The sequence below is a fragment of the Nestor notabilis genome, unplaced genomic scaffold, assembly GCF_000696875.1.
Source record: "Nestor notabilis isolate BGI_N333 unplaced genomic scaffold, ASM69687v1 scaffold2175, whole genome shotgun sequence".
NCBI lineage: Eukaryota > Metazoa > Chordata > Aves > Psittaciformes > Psittacidae > Nestor > Nestor notabilis.
The window spans coordinates 106,551-127,226 of record NW_009929676.1 but is presented as its reverse complement, the minus strand read 5'-3'; positions in this window follow the sequence as shown (position 1 = coordinate 127,226).

Below are 20,676 nucleotides of genomic sequence, written 5' to 3'. Positions count from 1 at the left end.
CAGCAAACCCTAAACCCTCTTCCCCCTGTGCAAGCCAGTGCCCGCAGGGATAAGAAAAACCTCATGCAAATTAGCGCTTCCCCGGTGGCTCTTGAGCTGCCGCAGCGCCTGGGTCCAAAGCAGTTCCTTTCCCCCGTTCTCCGCTTCCATTTCAAAAAATACTTCTTTATTTGGTCAAGGAATCCTATTAACGACAGGGGAAAAGTTGTGGTTGTAGCTCAATTAATATAAGGGGAGGGGGCAGAAACCTTTCTCACGCTCTCTTTTACCGGAGACCTATTCGAGCTCACGGTAACTAAGCGCACTTGCTGGACGGGCTGCAGCGGCCACCTCCGGCGCCGGGAAGCCCTTGGGAAGCGCAGGATGACGAGACGACGCCTCTGTGCGCATCCAGCTCCCGAGGCTGGGAGAACGGGCAGAGTCTGAGCCAGCTTGCTTGTGCTTTGCTTCCCATCCGCCGCTCGCTTTCCACACCACGGAAAGGCTTTTGGTTTTGTCTTACAAGTCGTCTGAAAACCAACGGCTCAGTGCAAGGAAAGCGTGAGAGGGGGAAATCGACCAAGCCTGCATGCCCGGGCTAGCTCCCCGTGGGATGAGCGCGGAACAACGCGCGTTTTGCGCGGAGCTGGGCAAGAGCAAGGAGAATAACGCCACCCGACGCCCCTGCCGGGACAGGGGCACGGCGTCCCATCAGGGACCTGTAGCCGCTAGCACTGACACGGCGTTAAATGCCAGCCTAAGGGGTGGATGGCTCACTCCCTTCCCACCCTCCTTCCCCCTGTGTATTTCTTCTAAAGGGAGATTCAGAGAAAAAAAAAATCCCCGATGAACTTCCCATCTGGTGTCGTCCGTGGCACAGAGTAAAGGAACAAGGATGCTCCCGGGGTCCTGTCGTGGAGGGAGACAGTGAAGGGCTCTGTCGCTGGGAGCCTGTCGTTTTTCAGGGGTCGTGGCTACGCGGTAGAAATCCGAGTCGGGTCCAAAGGGAGGGAGGAAGGGATGCAGGGAGGGTCAGTACACTGTGGCTTTCCCGTGGTCGCCTCACCATCTCCTTAACACCGGGATACCGAAACACCCGTGACGACGTAAAAAACCGTGTCAGTTACCGGTTCCTGGGAACCATTATAACTGCAAGGTCGTGAAGGTGTAGAAAGTGCTCCTCCCAGCTAGGCACTAGAAGAGTTTCGTTTGTAAGCCTGAAACCTGGTGATCTGCTTGCCAGGAATTTCCTTGGACATATATTTTTATGTGCAATTAAAACAAAAATCCCCAGAACTGGCATAATCAGAATTACAGATGTATTAGAACTATGTGGGCATACTGAGCACAGGATGCACACACGGCCTCTTAATGTCATTTGCACTACACGTATACGCGTGTGTATTTCCTCTCCGCAGAAGGCTGCTTTCAACCTCTTGCAAATAAAGGCTATCTCTGGTCATGCTCTCAGCTGCACTGGTGAACAGTTCTCCTATTCCCTCCAGTGTTTCGAATTTTGCTAGGCAGGATCAGCTCATTGATTCCAAGGAAAGCAAAGAAGAGATGAAATCATGACAGTAAGAAGAGATAAGTTGTACTAACCCCCAAAATAAATGAAAGGAATTAGACAGGAAATGTGACTTTTGAATCAGGATCACAAATAATTTAAATGATTAATTACCTCCTCTTTCTTTCTTCCTTCTTTTTTCCTCTCTTTGCATGTGTTTTAATCTGACATTCATGCAGTGAATAAAACTTATTTAGGCCTCTGTCTGGCAATTGAGAGCTGATTCTGTTTCCACAGTTGCTTTAAATTTTGCATTTTCATCGTAAAAAGCATCACTGAACAGGAGTTTGCAAGTGTAAAAATACAGGGCACCTGACTCTAGTCGTTTCTTCCTCTGTGATTTACAAGGGAAACACAGATTTTTTTGGCTTTTTTTTTAAAAATATTTTCAGTTACAGGAGAAAATGTAAAGATGTCTTGGCACATGTGTCTCTCTCTCTTTCCCCCCCTCTGCATTCCAGTCATTCTTTTTCTGCCCATAAACTGTTACTACTCTGCAAGAGACTGATTCTGCACACCCTACTCAGGTTGGGGTTTTTTGTTGGCTGCAGGAAGAAATCCTGTCAGATGGGGTCTTCAGTGTACATTCATGAAACAGAGCAAAACCCTCTCTCAGAATGTGCACTGGAACAGCAAATAGTTACTTTTCAGCTGTGGATTACATGTGCCTCTGAAAAGGGGACCACAAATCATTGTATTTTTAAAGGTTCCGCATGAGTTATATATTAATCCCAGTTTCCCTAGGGATGAATTAATCCCAGCTTCGCAGTTGCATGGCTACAGGCAATGTAGATGGTGTTGGGGGTAGGGAAGAAGGGACATGTGGAAATGAGAGGGAAATTAAAAAGATATATCACAGGAATACATGGCCTAAGTGGTGAGGAGCCATAAGTACTTAAGTTTCAATACCTCTTCTACCTCTGTCACCACATGTAAGCTGGAGCAATTCACTTCGGCTCTCTGTTTTGGTTTCTTCATCTGTAAATTTGGGATATTGCTGCTGCTTTTGCTCCCAAGAGGCCTGGCACACTCATGTAGAAACTCCTGCTTAGCCCTCAGTAGTGAAAGGAGATACTCCGATTCTTACCTGGGTAGCTGAAAGCAGTGGCTGGTCTGGGAGATACAATGGAGCGTGCAAGACAAATTTATATTTGCGTGTAATTCTTTTTCAGCCCTGGCAGTTTTGTTGAGAGATGGAGTCCTAGAGCCCAGCATACACTTCTTCTCTACATTCCTATCCAATGACTAACCAGGAGGAATGGCACGGGCCAAATTCATCCCTGGTGGGACTGCAATGACATCAGTCATCTTTATAGGAGTTTTTTGAATGAAGTCAATTGGGTTTTACGAGGACTGAGTTTGGCCACAAGCATATTTAACTTCTCAGAGAGGTGAAACAGTGAAGGAGCTTTCTTTGTGTTAGAATGAATCACTTCTGAGTCTGGGAGACACAAGCTAAACCGTTGACCTGTTTTACACAGTCAAGTTTACCTTATTTTAACTCAAGAAGCAGCTGAAAAGTGCTCAGCATCCAGCAGAACTTGGAAAAAAAATCAAGAACAAAACACCCAGCTGCTCCCAAATATTCATAGTTTTCAGTGAAACTTGCATTTGTCCATACTGCTTGGTGCAGCACCATGCCACGGATACCCAGCAGGCATGTTTGCATGACACAAGGCAGCACCCTGCAGGAATACTGGCAAGAGGCCTGTGAGCAGAACAGTGGCTTCAGCACAGTGCTCTGCTGGAGCTGTTTGGCTCTGCCCCTTGTTAGGCTTTGCTGTTCCCTGTCACACTTACATGTCTCTGCCACTTCCAGCCCACATCTCCCTTTAGATTCTCACTGAGGCTATAATTCCACTGCCAGTTATACCTCATGAGAACATGGTAAATCACTACAAAGGGGTGTTCCTTCCTTCACCTGTGCCTTAGTGCCTGGTGCTGACTCCCCCTGCACCTTATGCTTATGCTTTATAGGAGTCTGATATTGAACAAAACATACAAAAATATTTATACTAGTATTATAATTCCTGACACAATAGCTATTGAAAAATAAACCAACAATTTGATCAGTGGCAGTAATAATCAAAAGTTTGTCTACAGAGCTTGTAGACACTACTAATCATCTAAATTATTTGCAAGGTGTATTGATTCTGCATTCTTACTATATCTTTTAAGCAACAAGTCAACTTGAACAGTTAAAGAACTGTATTGCTAAGTTTAGGTAGTAGAATATCTGTTCTGGTCATATAAGGCACCTCAACTGTTTTCCAAGGGATAAATGTTGTATCTCTTTTTTTGATTCCTAACTTGCCTTCTGTCTTTACTAGATCTTTGGTGATGGAATTTGCATTTGATTTTCAATCTTTTACATTATACATGTGGAATAATGAAATCTGAGTTTATGGTCTTGTTCATCTCTTTTACAGCAATTTGACTTGGCTGAATCTAGTGGAGCTATTCTAGTCTTACAACAAAAGTTGTGAGAAGAGAATTAGGCCTACTGGTGTCTTGCTGCAGCCACAAACCCCACATAGCTGAGACCCACTATCACTTTTTGGCTATATTTAATTTTCATAAGTTTTATTTTACCATTTTATCTTCTGTCCTTATTTACTTGTGTTTCATACTAGGGTAAATTGAGAGGGAAAAAAATGTTACTGGCTTTCTGGCATTTCAACAGGTATATCAGCTTGTAACAGAGACCTGAGCCCGATTTTCCTCTTTTATTTTTTCATTTTCCATCTTTATTTCTCAGGTAATATTCCTGTTATTTTTATTTTTTTTTTCTTTTCGCCTATGTTAATACTTCTTCCTGCCTTCTTTTTGCTTCCTCAGTGTTGCTAGAGTTCTTTCCCTGCCCATCTCATTTCTCAGTTTGTATTTCTGCCTCTTATTCAGCTTTAGTTAAGTTTGCCTGCATGTTGCTGCAACTGTAATTCTATTTGTCACATCACTGGACCTGTTGATTCTATTTCAATCTTAGCTATCCTTTGGCCTTCTCCATCAAGTTCTTGTCTTCCAGGATGAAATTCACTACAAATGTATCTTTCTCTGGGTCTCTGAATTCATCCACCTCTTCATCCTCTTCCTTCCTTCACTTGATTCAAAGAACTGCATAATTACCACCTTTCTCTCATCATGATACCTCTTCTCTCTCTGGCCTTTTGGCTTCTAGCTGGGGTTGCTCAAATAACATATTATGGGTGAATGATTAATCTATTTAACAATTTTTTTTTCATTTAAGAGTTGTCCAGACACAGCATGACAGTTTATATATGTCTTGTAAATTCTTCTGAGGCTGTTTCTTTATCTATTTATTCTCCAGGAGTTCAGCACCAGGCTACAGAAAATTCTCAGGTATATTTTGAGAGAATATCAGAGAAAACTCCCCAGTAAAGAAATATTAAAGTAGGTAAAAAAAGATCTCATCTAAAGTTAGGTAGGAGAGGCCTGTGTGCTAAATACTGTCTTTAGGTAATATTGACATACCGATGAATTTGCTCCTGATCCTGCTCTCCTTCCTCACCTGCTGTAGCCAGTGAAGCTGCTCCAGAGGAAGAACCGTATTGCACTTCAGAGAATGAAGCAGGACATCAGAGATACACTACTATATAGGGCCATGGGACTCTTCCTCTACTCAGGAAAAGTCTCTTTCAGTCTCTTCAATGCCTTATTAGTTGAAGTCTCAAATCTCACAAATATCAAACCCCTGTGTTTCTTCATTAAATTACACAGGCTGCTGAGGCCACTTCAGTGCTCCAGGCACAGCCTCCTTTGTCCTGTGGGTTTTCCTCTCTGCGAGTTCTCTCTGCTGTGTACAGTTGTCTTTGCAGCCTCACGCTGGTGAGTCTTTTGGCCTGACACTCAACTGGTCTCACTGAGATGCACGCATGAGTTAATATGCTTGGCCAAACTGTCATGAAGCCTTAAGGATGGATTTTTTCGTATGGGGTAAGTTTCTGTTTAACTGAGCGTGGTAACAGCATAGCTAATTGCATATTTGTATTTTGGTTTGTAGTTGTTTCACCTGAACTTTACTGAAATTCTTTTTTGTACCCAAGATGATTTCTTCCACTTCAGATGGGAAATTTTGTATTATGAGTAAAACCATATTGGCTATGGGCTTACAGGTTCTTCTCACTACTACTTCTTTACACACATGAAACTTGGTTTAGATCTTGAAAAGGACATGAAAAATAACATCATCTGTGACAGAAGGAGGAATCCCAGACCTTCAAAAATGTGCCACTTTCCACCACCTTCCTTCAAACTGTCAGTCAATTATTTTGGTGCCTATCGTGTATTCCTTTTCATGTTCTTCCTTAAAAAGTAATTCTCTTGGAAAGTGACTTCTCTAGCACTATACAAATAGCTCTGGCTTTCACCACCCATCAAATGCATTGCTGGACTTCTATTGAACATTCAGTGAGTTGCTGGATACTGTTGGTATGCCAGATTTAGGCTTTGTGGTGAAGGCTGCCCTGTACAGCTTTTATCACAGTATTGGCTGCTGGTCTTAGCAACCAATAAATAATTAAGAAGCTGGCTATTTGATGATCCTCAAAGCAGAATGACTCAGCTAGCCCTCTACTGTTGATTTCTTCATTAGCATAGGCAGAAATTCAGAGTAAGAACTGGTTTTCCCTTATGCATTTATTTGGTGACCATTTGGATATGACTTAGGAAACAGTTAGTGTTTCTCCAATATCTGGGAAATGTTTACTTCCAGCTGTTTATTTCCCTCAGTGGATTAATAAGCCTATTTCAAAGTGATGCAAAAAGGAAAACTACATTCTCAAAATGGGGAAGGAAGAACATTCATAGTGACACAGTGTTTTTCTCAAACTCCCTTTTTCCTGCACCATAAAGGAAACGTTTAAATGAATGGCTCAGTTTCCTTAACTTTCTAATGTACCTAATCAGATATGTAAACTCTATAAAACATAATAAAAGCAATTGCATCAGTTGGGAAAAAGGGAAGGGGAAAGCAGATGGATTTGTTAATATTCCTAAACACAACCTTTCCACTGAGCTGGTATCAGCCTGATTATCACATTACAGAAGCAACACTAACTTTCTGCAAAGATTTTGCTCAATATAAAATAGTCAACAAGTGTTTGGTGTCATTTCTTTAGAATGCCCATGAAGTCTCCTACTCTTTCCTTCTGGCACAAATTAGCTTGAAACTTTTTGTCTTTTTTTCTGAGATGTTGTATTACTTATAAGGTGGGGATTTTGTGTCTTCTGCGTTTAAGGAAAACATCTATCATACAGTTACCTGTGATTTTAAGGAGACAGACTTTTCAGTCCTAGGTGGATGGCAGAAACTACCCTTTTCTCCTCAGATGTAGTGGGTAGGTTCTCTTCAATGGCAATTGTACTAAATTAGAATGAACATGGATGAAATTGATCATAAGGGCAAAGCTCTCATTACTGCTGACAGTCCTTTGAGAGCAACGAATTGCATCAGGAGGAACTGAATAGGGAACAAGAAAACAACCCCATCTTATAGGCATGTGTGTTTGCATGCAATCCCATGGAAAGCAATGAAACAGAAATGCTGGATGCAGGTCTGTTCAGCATTGGCATATTTCTCTGACCCATTCCTGTCACTGTGGAGAATATGGAAGACAAAAGATCAAGAGAGTTTTGACTAAACCTGGAGGTGTGAATATGGATTTGAAAGTCAGAACTCAAAGCCAAATTTCTAAACTTAACATGTAAGCACCAAACTCCTGGTTGTCCCAGTTTCCAGAGATACAGAGTACCAGAAAGTCCCTATTGAGGTCTTCGTTGGTTGCAAGTTCTTAGCATTTACAGCTCTGATTTTGGCACTTAAATTTGAGGTTGGTAGTTGACTTTAGTAGGGCTACCCAATTTATAGATCTCTTCTCACATTTGGCCCAGTGTTTGTGTATCTCCAGATGGAGAAGAGTGTGACCCAAAGGTGGATTTGGCAACTCCAATATGCCTTAGGTCAAACATCTGTAGGGAACATGTGTCTGATTTCCTTACAACTTCATTGTTTCAGTAGATGGTGTATTCAGTGCAATGTTATATCTGCTACTGAAATAGATGAATGCAAATACCAGGAACCTCTGGGAAATTTTAGTTAATAGGAAAATAATCTAAACCAAATTTATCCAGTTATACAGCCAGGAGAAAAGAAATGAAAATAAAAGGAATTACTGATTTAACCAAGTAGGCACACAGAAATGAAACCCCTTTAGGATTTTCTTTTTAGTTTCTCCAATTTCCATTAATTTAATGAACAAACTAGGTCAGCAGCACAGTCTTGTTATGAATAAATGAATGCCATAGATTCACTAATATTAAAGTGCCCAGGCATTCAGCATCATTCACTGCTCTGCTGAGGGAGCTGTGGCATAGCAACTCTGTGTTTGGCTCTAATCCTAATTCAGATATTCAGCCCTATGAGCCAATGAGCTAACTTCTGTAATGGAAACCTAACTATAGAGAAAGCAAACTGCAGCATTGCAAAACATCAATCAGCCCACGTTTCAAGTGGGGGTAAAAGGAGTCATGAAAACTGCATTTTAAGTTCTTACATTTGGATTTTATGCTGATAAGAAGCAGGGAGGTCAGACTAAGATGTGGGAAGTTTTGTATCTCACTGTCATTACTGTCAGTGCTGATGTCTTTCTTCACTTTTAGTCTTCAATAACATTATCAATAATGAAACTAGTTGTAGAATTCAAAGAAAGATCGGAGATGATGTTTTCTCCATAGGCTGTCTCTTGCTTTGAGGGAAAAGACTTATTCATTGTCAGCTTAAACTGGTTACTGAAAATCTTAGTGGACTACAAACTGATATTAGTGTTTAATAGAAATATTTTATTTCTCAAGTGGTGGGTGGAGATCTTCATGATTTGAAGATCTTGTCCTTGCCCACCCCGTTTTTTTTTCCTTCTATCTAGATACAGAAGCAGAAAAACACACAGTTAAAACCAGTTGATTTAATATAACCATAAATGCCCTAGGTTTGGTCCTAACAAAGGCTGCTTTCCTGATTCAGAGCTAAAAGCTCATTGCAGAATAATTTCTTGGAACATAAGTAAGAAATGTTATATAGCATATATTAAAAGGGAACAGTTTACGAATATTTCTAATATTGAAATTTCTTTACATGAACAATTTACATATTTATATAAACAAAAATACATCACATAAATGAAAAACACACATGCAGAAATATAGCTTATATGTATTTATAGTGAAATTATTCACTTCATATGAATATTTGAGCAGAAATATAGCTTATATGTATTTATAGTGAAATTATTCACTTCATATGAATATTTGAGCAGTATGTAGAATACTGTAGTATTTCTTCATATATGAATGCAAAGGACTTTCATATCAACTCATCCTGAATTTTTAACCTCTCTCTTTCCACCTTTGAGTAAAAGAAATAAAGAATTACTGGACACTGAACGGTGGTTAAGAAATGCTAAGTCTGGTTCTTGATTTCCAAAATATTATTTATCCATCTTTGGGTTTTTTTATGTTGCTGCTGTCAGGAACAAAAGTTAATATAACAAGTCCTGTTGAGAATATTTGCCATCCTTGAAATTGGCATTGATGAGGGCAGTAATTCCTGCCTGAATACGCATGTATGATGAAGTGTATACGTGTCCTTGGCTGCATTTGTGTACTGTTTTGTGACCTTTGGGGAACTCCAGGTCTAGGTGGTAAAGTTCACAGTTTTTCCCAACTATCTAAGGGATAGTTTCATGATTTTTCAGATCTTCAGAGGGATTAATCCCTCAAAATGCTGACAAACTAGTTGAGAGAAGTAATTTGAGATTTAACTCTTTCACCTTTTCTGCTGATGTTAAGTGAGGATTAACTCACTGGAGGGGAATTTGCTGCAAAATAGGAGTTACCTTTAAAACAGGGACTTGGCTGTACTGAAGACTTGTCTGACCACTTCATAGTATAGGCCACCTCATAAAATTTCAAATTGAGAGTCTTTTCTTGCTTTCTTTTATTTCAACCTCTTTGTTATGGAAAGAGTTCACTGTGAAAACTTAACAGTCACAACTACCAATTGAACTACCAACAGTCAACTACCCAATTGAAGGCAGTGTTCTAGTTACAGTGTCTTGAAAACACATTAAAATCAACAGCACTTAGGTCTAGGATGAATTAGAAAATGAATCAAAACCCTTTATTCAGACCAGCTAGTGCTTTTACTTAACAACGTTTCTATAACTACAGCATATCAAGCCACATGCTATTTGGCTTAGTGATTGCATCTTTAACTTAGATACACCAATCTGTAACTAGAGTTAGGCAAAAGCTGAGGAAATAAAAATATATTCAGAATGCTTCTTTAAAGCATAGTACAAAATTAGTCAAATTAGTGAAAAAATATTTGCTATATGAAAGTATTACAGTGTTTATGTTGTCTAGATGATCTTTGCTATATAAATTGTTTGTGGACAGCCAATATTTGTTTTTCAAAGTGTCACTGGTTGGACTGTCTGCCTGGCAGTATTCCTTTTCCTGATTATGTGTGTGAGTAATACTTCCAGTGAATATTTTTGCAATTCTGGGTTCCACAAATACTCACATATCTGTCCTTCAAATCTGGTGTTTGAATCCTTCATGCCAGCAAAATTAATGGAAATTGCGGTTCAAACATATTAATTATTGAATAAAGCTAAAAGATATTAACGCAGCAAGCTCACTGCCCTGGACTTCAAGAGAGCAGCCTTTGGCCTCCTTAGGAACTTAGTAAGGTTCCATGGGATAAAGTTCTAGAGTGCAGAGGGGTCCAATAATGCTGGCTGATATTCACACAAGCTCAGGAGTGTTGCATCCCAGCACGAAGGAAATGGGGCAAGAAGGCCAGGAGGCCTTCATGGTTGGATAAAGAGCTGCTGAGAAAACTTAGAAGGAAAAAAGAAGCTTATGGAAGGTGGAAGCGAGGACAGGCAGCTCAGGAAGAATTCAGGGACATTTTTGGGGAAGCTAGGGATCAGTTCAGCAAAGCTAAGGCCCAGTTAGAATTGAGTCTGCCCAGGGATGTCAAAGATAACAAGAAGGCCTTCTATACCTACATCGTAAACAAAAGACAGACTAGGGATAGTGTGAGCCTTCTCCGGAAGGTGACAGGGGAACTGGCTGATGCTGTCCTGCATCTAGCAAGGGTTTTAGATCAATTTGGACACTTATCTTACTTATCTGGCTCTTCTGTGTTTTTCTCTACTGAGGAGCTAGGTAACTGATGCCATTAATCTATCCATTTGAATGCTTGTTTGGGAGCCTGTTTTGGGGTTTTCCAGTTTCTTCAGAACTGTGGTCATAGGACTCTAACAAATGAATTTTGAAGTCCCTTGCTTGATTGAAGCTGTATAACCACATCTATACCGAAGTCCGCCTGAAACCTGGAGCTTTTGCTCTGTTCTGTGGGAGTTTGAATCTACTGCTAAAAGAATAGCTAAGAGAGTAGTAAGAGAGGAATCTCTTGTTTATAGAGTCAGAAATAATCTTTGAAAGATGTTCCCCTTCTCATGCAAGCTGATATGACTGAGTCCAGATTTAATAACTTTTGCAAAATTTATCTTTAGCATGTTCACCCAGTGGGAAAGAGAAGGACCTCCTTTCTAGAAAGACATCATACAACACTGTAATTGGCAACATGTGCATTACATGCACAACCTAAAATTAAATTGACATGCCTAGGGATTCCATGTGCTGTCAGATCTAACGTACCACAAAGTAAGCAGCAGAGCTAGGCTCACTCAGAGCCTGTGACTCCCTTAAAGTTGCACTGACATGAAAAAGTGGGAATACAAGGCACAGATCTGTCACCTTCATTCTGCCAAGTATTCTGAAGAAAGATATGATCATCAAGACGACTTATAAAGGATGAAACCTAGAAGTCCATTCTCTCCTGCATAGTGATTTCTTAGCATTTCTTACATCTTCTGATGCATCTAGTGCTGAAAGAGGTAAGTGGGCAAGTGATTTACCAGTTGACCTGACTTACTATGCAAATTGTTTCTAGAAATGTACCTGACCACAAAATAAAATAAAATGGATTATAAATGAGAATTAAAAGAACAGCTAGTGTCTGAGAGAATGTACAAATCTGTAAGACAACAGAATGACTTCTAAAGGAACTATGACAAAACAGAGTTGATCCTGTAAATATCTATTAAGCACAGGGATTATAAAGCACAGAAGTCTTATTGGCCTCATTCTTTCCTTCTTTATGGTTAAAATGACTCGTGGTAGTGGCACTTTGTTGCAGGACTAGATCTGTATTTTGCTGTGTACTGTCAAAATGAAGAAGTCTGCAAGTGTAGACACTGCAATATTGATTTTAAAAGGAACAGGAGTGAGCATTTGCAGTTCATCTGTCAGTAACAGAAAACATTTCTTGACTTAGAAGATACTTATATTTAAAATATTTTTAGCTGTAATAGTAATCCCTAACTATTTTTAAAAAAACAAACTAATTGGAAGGAACTGTTTATCACAGCCCAGCATTCCCAGAAGGGGAATCAATTTATATAAACATGCTACAACTGACCTATTTATTAAATGTTATGGAGAGCTGAGGACAGAACCACAACAGATCTTTATCTTGTGTTCACTGTTTTAAAAGATCAACAGTAGGGTGAAGGCAGAGGCTAATTATCTCATATGTTTTAGACGTGAATGTTAAAGTCATCTAAAATCCATTGCCAAAGCCACTGTGATTGCCAGCAAAATGTAAACTAATGTTCCAGGGCTCTCGTTATATGCTTAATATGAATATGCTTCCCTTTCCACATAAATCACTACGAATGCAGCAATCAGTCGTTCCTATGAAAGTCACTAAATACAAACATAGATGAAAGGCTGAAAACTCTAAAGAAACCATCATAAGCAGCTGATGTAGCCCCTAAGGAAGAAAAGCAGAAGTAGTATATATTTGTAATTTAAGGGAATTGTAATTTTATGGACATAAGCTATTTACAAAGTAACATTAATATGCATATGGGCAGATTTATTTTTAATGTGGCTTAATCTAGTAAATGAATATGCATGTCAGAAAAACAACTGAAAAGACCAAATAAGGTCTGCAAGTTCTATTTTGTCCATAAAATGTCTGTCATGTTTAGAGAACTTTCTACAGGCCTCGTTTATCTTAACCAAAGAGGAAAATCCCCATGCAGTTGAGATCAATTTCAAAATTACCATGGAAATCAGCAGAGCAGCAATTTTTCCCAGCCTTGGTTTTACCAGGCCAAGATTCCTTCGTGTAAGGCTTATGGCATTTCTTTTTCACTAAGTAAGAGTTTATACACACAGACATGTACATGTAAGAAAGACGGGGAAACTGTAAAACAGCTGCCTTCTTTCATGACCTTTGTGTAACAGGTTTTCAAAGTTCAGTTACTTTATTTGTTCATCTCCATTATGTCCAGAGGCTTGAAGATGGAAGAGCTGTATTCAGAGTTCCTCCAGGAGATTTGGCATGTACTGCAGAATGCTCCCGGATAGATGTGGAGCTGCTTGAAGTATCATTCAGCAGCTCCTGGTATGTCTGCTCTGACATTTCTGATGTTGATACGGATGTTTCTTCTGAGAACCTAGTTATCACAGAAAGATTTAGGTCATACCAAAGTACTTTCTCCTTGCTGGAGATCGCAGCTTTCAGGCTCAAGTTTTAAAGTTTCCCTAAAGTCGATGTAAAAGTGAGGCAAAGCTTTAAGCAACATTATTATTACAGGCCTACAAAATTAGAACAGATGGGAATTTTGACATGAAGTAAACTGATTTTCCAAAAAAGTGGAGCACATGAAAGTTTTGGAAAGTGCAAGATAGAGATTTACTAACAGTTCTCCAGAAAAGTGTTTTATTGATGATGTTGCCCAGTAGCATTGCTCTTAATTAAGACAATCACCATACAAACATGGATTTTTCTAAGAGTGTTAGCTTTCTCCACTGAGGAATTGAGTGAGAGAGAGAGGGAAGCTAGACATTGCAAGGAAGAAGGGAGGGGAAGAAGCTGACAGAAAAAACAAGTAGAGTGCCAAAGCAAGGAAGATAGTGTTTGTGTTTAAAAGAAGAACTTGAGGCTGTGCCAAATCATAATTTTCTTTAGCAACTTGAGAGCTGAAAAACTTCGTGAGCATGCACAGATCATGGTCAGAGGGAGACACTGCAAATTCACTGCAATGTACTGTTACACGGCTGAGAAGAAAGCAAAGAAAAGAAAGAAATGGCCTTTGGCCATCACTGTAATGAACTGTGGAAGATTCATTGGATAGAACATGAACCTTAGCAATTCTTACAGTATGCCTGGCTCAAGCAGACATTGTTTAAGAAAACCCAGTAGCAGGCAGGGGATTTCATACCTTTTCTATTGTAATACTGATAAATAAATCAATGAAACACATACATGAATAAATACACAAATAAATGAGATTCAGCTGGTGGACTTGGTTTAGCTCTGAATTTGTAGGGTGAAGTTTTTGGAAGTTGAAACTCTTTGAAATTCAGGCCTATAAATGGCTGAACTGACAAGGGCTTGCAGAAATTCTGTGCAAGTTCATAAGCTGTTGAAATGACACAAATACATTTTTGTTTGAAATGCACCTGATCTGAGTTCAGCCCAGATTGTTCAGAGCTTTTAGCTTCTGTTCAACACAATCAGATCTACATGAAATACTTTTATTGGGAAAATACAATTGATGCGGGAGGTGATTTTGAAATTTTATTTCTAATTTAGTGTTAGTCTGAAGAGTTTGTGTGTGGACTGGAACTGTATCAACAAAATTACAGAAAATCGTTTGCTTTCACTGCCATAAGCTACTAGAAATTTAATCCTTTTTAAAATAGGCTTAAAATGTGGCCTTTCAGTTACGGGATTTGTAAGGCAGGTAACAGCCCTCCTCCACTGTATATCGCAATTTCTCAACTTTCTTTTAGATAAACTGTTGAATTAAGACAAGACTCTAAGGCTCACCTACCCATGCACAGAACTCACAAGAGACAGGACAGCAGGGTTCAGTGTAAAAGATCTGAAACATTTAATAAGAGATGTTACCTCACTACAGTTAACTGTATTACTATAATTGAAAGTATTCAATTCCTATCAAAAATGATGAGAGAGCTGGGCCATCATTTCTCCACTGCCCATCATCCCCAAAACAGATTTCAATGTGGGGCAATATGGTGCATTATAATGAAAAAACTGAACAGACTAGAAAAGGTTTGTAAAAGGAAAAAGATCTGCAAGGAAAAAGTGAAAAAGGAATGACTATGCGCTGTACTCTCATTCTTCTTCTGTGAGAATCTCCCTCCTGGGCACTACTGGAATCCATATACTAGGCTAGCTGGATGTTTGTTTGACTTAGTACTCTGGTTGTTATCATGTACAAAGCATCGCTAGTTAAAATACTGGGTAAGAGTGCTCTGCTCCTACACCTTCAGGGAACTGAGAAAAAAACCCCACAAAACCAAATTGGCCAAAATGTTGATGCTTTCTTTAATGAAAGATGTTAATGACATTTTCTTCAATATGCAACTAGATAAGCTTTGCAGACACCATCGTAAAAGGGAAACTCAGAGTAACCCATTTTCTTCTCCAAGCACCAACACATCATGTGCTTACAGAATCATAGAGCTGGGACGGATCTCAAGAAATCACTTACATTTCTCCTGCCCTGAAATGCTGCATTTCTGTCATTTCTGGCAGAAGTAGTTCTAATTTATTTTAGAGACCTTCACTAATGGAAAGCTTACAACATCCTGAGATATTTTGCTTCTGTTGGAACATGATTTCCTAAGGCCCAAGATGAATCTTCCATGTTTCAGTTTCATCATACTACTTTTTGGTCCTTTCAACCTCAATAACAAGTGCATTATTCCCATTTTCTTAGCTGCAGTCTTTTACATGTTATTATGACCTTCTAGTCTTCTGTTTTGTAGATTAAGTCCTAGTCGACATGTTGGATCAGACCATACTCTGGTTACTCCATTCCATCTTGAGTAAAAGAAAACATACATCATTCAATTGACAAAAAAAAAACTATATTAAAAGTGATAGCAACAGCAGAGACTTGTGTGTGTACAGTGCTTTGTCCACACAGACCACAGCTTTGGGTTGTATACCAGGGCTCCGTGTAACCACAATGTTCAGGAGCTTGGAAAAAAGCAGAGTGGCAGAAGTAGTCACATTTTAATGCACATTTTAATTAAATGTGCATTATTGCACATTTTAATTATATACTTCAGCAAATATTTGGTAAATGTCATGGTCACTTGGAAGCTGCTGATATTAAAGCTGATCTGCCACACTCATGTTGCACCAAAACAGAGAAAAAAGAAGTAATAGACAAATAGTTCTTACTATCAAGCTCTACAGTCATTTTTTTCTCTAGAGATAATATTAATCTCCATGAGAATCTGTGTATCTCAGACTTAAGACACTCAGATCTGACAACTAAATAAGAAATCTATATTAAAAGGACACATTTTTCTTAGGTGCTTTTCTTTGAAGTATGTAAGTTTTAATATAAATAGTTACATTTTTTTCATTGCTGAGATAAACTTGATCTGTGAAAGTGACTTTCATGCTCTCAAAATAATTCGGAGTTAAAGGTTTCTCTAACTTGCTTCACTGGATATCTGTTTACTCTTAGGAATACTGAAGATTTAAAACAGTATGACTCTGTCCCTTGTCCCTGATTACTAATTCAGCAGAAGTGTCATTAAAAAAAAATCAAAGGAATGAAAATAAGTGGCATGACACAGCAGACCCCATTCTAGCAATGTTGCAGCTCATGGTGGAAATTGAATCTCCAGTTTCATTTGTTTTGATGTACTGTATAAATATTTAAAGAATGCAAGCTGCAATTTTATCCAGCCTTTGTTGAATTTTAGTGTCATGTCTTGGTGGGGGTTTTAATGCTGATGCTAATTAGTGTTAGAATTGATGTTTCAGCAGACCAGTGAGGGATGTACATAAGTCCATTTCTGCTCAGAAAAGTGCTTCAGAACACGTTTGACTTGAGGCAATGGTCCAAGTCTCTTTGAAATACCACAGAAGACAGGGAACCTTATATGTATGTTATGAAGTTCAATGCATACATGATGAACCTCATCTAACCTTACTCTGAATGTAAGCTTTTGTTATATTTCAGGGTGTTCTGGCATAGAAAGGATACTTTTGTACACAATGAAGTAATTTACAAGTGAGTGATTTTAAATAGCCAAATAAGTTCAGGTAAGTAACAGTGTAATTAAATAATTTTTGTGGTAATTTTATTTAGAACATGTATATGCATATAAGTATCTCATAACCTGCTTATTGAGAAATCAGAACCTTGTAAGATTAGAGAAACAGGACACTGCATCTCACCAATTAACAGTGTGTAAGATCAGCAGCTGAAGATTAGTACACTAATGTGACAGCTGTGATGCTGCCTGACAGACTGTGGATTAGACAGAGGTCTCCAGAGCTAAAAATAGGAAGTGGAGAACCTAAACCTTCTACTATCGGTTAATAATAGACTCACATCCACCAATAAAATATATACCTTGGAGACATGTAAAAATCTCAGAGAATGAAAAACTGCCACCTAAAAATCTATCAGGATCACAAGATAATTATTCTGAACTGTGACATGAAAACTTGGGGAAAACTATAAAATATAGTTGGTCATTTATTTGTTCAGCATACTTTCAATCTGTGTTTTCTGAAGAGTGTTCTCAGCATCCAGACAGAAGGGCACATGGAGTGGGAGGATACTCCTGTGGGGTCAACCATTTAATCAATAGGACTTCATCTATATTCTTAAATAAAATAGGCCAGTGCTGCTTGTCTGGCCCTGAAGCTAAGTGGCAGAGCATGATTCCTGTCCACATGTCCAACCTGGTTTGTGCCCTCAAAGAGGTTGGCTCTGTCCAGGCTGCTCATTAAGAACTTTGTTTGGTTTGTTCTTTTTTGAAGCTGTGTTCATGCACTGTGCATTACCGAATCCAAAGCTGTGCCTTAGATGCCCTAGCAATTCCGCAGCGGGGACAATCACAGGATAGTGCTTGCTCCTGTACCTGGCCCTGTTTTATCAGCAGTGCAGACAAGTTCATGGACAAGGACTTTAATATATCCAGCTTATATACTAGTAGTGATACTAGTAAAGGAAAGAGTATGTGCTTGACTTGTCTTCGGCTGACTGCTGGATGACTGATTGACTCAGAGAATAAAGTCCTAAGCTAAGCAGGGAAACACTTGGTTAGTTCTGGTGAACCTCACCACACTGAATGGTCCATCAAAAATTTCCCAGACTACTTTCAAGCCTTTAGTCTCTAAATGTATCCCTGTAAGAGAATGTGTTGACCTTCTCTATAAAATGATGGCTTTTTTTTTTAGTAGCTCAGAAAACAGAAAAATATTATTAAATGTTACTGAACTGTGTCTGAGAGTTTAGGAGTCTCAAGTCTTTATTCTTTTCATGAAGGCATTATCATTTAAAAACACAACGACCACAGACTCCCATACTGCAATACAACAACTCATTGAGAAGAGGAAACAAGGGACTATACAAAAAAATGTAGCCTGTTTTGGAGCTTAATGAGTTGGAAGGCAGGCAGCATTAAAACTGCAGGTGTTTGAGCATTTCATAGACATTTTTTCCCTAAAATTTAATTTTGTTTCTGACTATTCTTATTTCCTTTAAAAATCAGATGATTTTTCTTTCTTTTCCTTAACATCTTCCAAGAGAAATCTTCTCCCCAAAATATTTTTCTGATCACTTCAGAGAGAACATATTTTGCATGATCTTTTCCAGAAAAAAGCTGTTCCATGTTTAAACATGACTGTACAAAAATATGGGTAATCTACTTATCTCAATTGCTTTATTACATAGACGAATCTAACACTGAACTGGAGTTGCTAATCTTACTTCTAAATAAAGTTGTCTTTTCTCCACATGATAGAACTATCCTTTCTAGAGCTCATATATACTGTTCTATGCTCTCTGCCTGATTGTCTTTAAGTCTAAGGAATACATTATAGAGTCTTATACTGTGAAATATATCCTTATACTTATACATGCTGTGAAATAGAAATTAATGAACAAATGTGATAATAAGCAAATGACACATTAAATACATTGTGAAGCAGAATCTGTAGTAGATACTCCATGATACTTAGGTAATTCTGTGTAAATAGCTCTTGAAATTTGGCCCATGGGAGATATGCAATTCAAATACCCTTCTGCCTTCGTTATCTCTGAACTGTAATTTGTTTCCTTCAAGGAGTCTTCTGTTTTCAAAGACAGGCCCCCATTTTGGTTTTGGTGCGATGAAGCCTTGCAAAGAAAGCACATAATGTTCTTTCCTGTAGTCTTCACTGTCAGTTTTTCTTATTTTGCAATTTCTTGCTAAATTTTTCCATGCCTCAGGATCCTGATAAGAACACCAGAAGTAGCCAAAAGAAAGTTCAAAGTGGACAAGAGAAGAAGAAACTTCCTGATTAGCAAGAAAAAAAGGGATTCAGTGGCCAATATTATGACAGATCTGCTATACTTGTCTAGTTAAAAAAGAACAGTTGGAAATATTTATACAAAGGTATAGCAGATCCATAATTACGTTTGCCCTAAACCATTGTTTATAAGCCTATTCACAGAAGATAGTTTATGAACCTGCTCTGGGATTCTTCTGGTTGAAAAGCAGTGTATAAATACAAAATCATTCTCATGCAACTATAACCACATTATATACTGTATGTCAGATGGCTCAAGAAATTAAAAACATGATGGACTGTAAAGTGTGCTGTGAAATGGAAATTAATGAACAAATGTGATAATAAGCAAATGACATATTAAATACAATGTGAAGCAGAATCTGTAGTAGAAAACAAATGATTGTTTGCAGATGACCTAGATTTGCTGTTTTGAAAGCAAAATCTTAAAGTAAAGCAAGTGCAGATTCTTTCCTTTCCTTCTACCCAAGTCAGTTAATTTTTGCTTACTACAGTGTTGACGGAGGAATCCAAGATTAATTTTCAGAGTGTTACATGAATGAGTAAAATTAATGCAATATCTCTATCTGGAGAGTACATTTTTATGTGCGAGGATAAATTACTTTTGTGTCAGTTTCAAATCTTAAATAGCCTCTGTCAAGAGAACAAAATATCCATTAAAAAGATATTTTTAATGCTTATCAGACGTGCTTCTGTGCCAAATACACACTATTCTGAGAAGTACACTGGTGTGCTGGTACTCCTTTGATCTCAATATCCTTCATTCTGGTCTGCCGCCAACGATCATTCACTCCACACACACCAGTGGGGACAGGAAAAAAATGAATGAAACTGAACTCTTGAGCTGAATTCTCATCTGACTTGCCCCATTTCTCTGTCTGTCTGACTCTGATGTCTTCCTTATTTATTCTGGTATGGGTAACACCATTTATAGCTGTGCCTTCGACACAGATAGATGGCATCTTCCTTGCTTAGTCAAATAAAAGACAAAATATCTCTCTTTAAGCTGGTAGCTGGCCATTTTATGATGCCTTTTCTGAGGAAGGACAGTCTGTGACACAAATACACTACAAAGTGTAACAGTTACTGAGTTAGCTCTGCTCTTTTCAGTATGTGATCACCTCAGCATGGCACTGTTAGTTCAGGTGTCAGTATTATTAGTTCAGGTGCAGCAATGTACTAACATGGCGCTGCTGCTTCCAATATCCACATAATTTTCACTGCAAAGACTTACCATGCCTTACTCAGCTCTGCTGTGTGTGGCAGTACAAGGACTTATAGAAGTGCCCTATCTACACCATGCCTCTTCTTAGATACCTATAGTCACATATCAATTTTTCTATTGGATTCAACCTTCACACACCTGAATGGGTAGGAAATATTCCTGTCTCCATTATTATGAGTGGAGATGAAGCAACGTGTCACATCCAGAGATGGCAGGATGGCAAAGATGTACTCCCAGGCACGCCAAGAACAAGGACCACTGCCCTGACCACTGGCCCATTCTCCCTCCATACTTCAGTGTTTGGGTTTTTGTTTCCTTCTTATGACCAGGTGACTGTAGCAGGGATGCAAACACAAATTTGGTCTTAATCACTTACTGACATCATCTCTTAAA